Source organism: Solea solea, chromosome 8 (genome assembly GCF_958295425.1).
Source record: "Solea solea chromosome 8, fSolSol10.1, whole genome shotgun sequence".
Taxonomy (NCBI): Eukaryota; Metazoa; Chordata; class Actinopteri; order Pleuronectiformes; family Soleidae; genus Solea; species Solea solea.
The window spans coordinates 26197659-26198313 of NC_081141.1; the positions used below are offsets into that span (position 1 = coordinate 26197659).

At 40.6% G+C, this 655-nt stretch overlaps 1 non-coding gene across 1 annotated transcript; it reads left to right on the forward strand.

The window, feature by feature from the left end:
* Positions 1-339: 339 nt before the first annotated feature.
* trnag-ccc (transfer RNA glycine (anticodon CCC)) lies at positions 340-410 on the forward strand. Its single transcript has one exon. It is a non-coding gene; the product is annotated as a tRNA-Gly (tRNA).
* The last annotated feature ends 245 nt before the right edge of the window (positions 411-655 follow it).

Here is a 655-nt window from a genome sequence, read left to right on the forward strand (position 1 = left end):
CGCCACTTACAGGCCCGGCATATGTACTACAGAGTTTTTGAGTCATTTCAGGCTTTCGTGTGGACGGAGACATTTCCTGAAACAATTTCAAATCCGCAGAGACAAAGATTGTTTACGTTTTGTTCCGTTTCAGTGTGGATATGATGGCTTTAAATCTGGAGTGGAACCCAGATTAATGCTACTGTTAAAACCAGTTTCATGTCCACAAATATCTGTGTTTATTACACCAGGTTTGATCGTAACATACACATGTTGTATAAGTGAAACTATAAACTCAATATATGAGACAAACTTTCAGTCACATCCTTCGAATTCAAATGCCACTCATTTAAAGGTTATGCACCGCTGGTGTAGTGGTATCATGCAAGATTCCCATTCTTGTGATCTGGGTTCGATTCCCGGGCGGTGCACAATTCTTGGAAAGTTGCTAGTTTAATCCGCCCTGCTATGTGCGTTCACTATAAGTGAAAAATTAAATATTAGTGGGACTAAGACAACAGTTTGGTGTTTTTAATGTCACGTAAACACTTTAGTCCGACTGAATAAAATCGAGCTAGCCTTAGTCGGGCTAAGGTACCTGGATAATGCGATTCATAGTCTGATTACTCCTACATGTATACGGTTGGTTGGACTGGAGTCGGACTTTGCGTTTTGC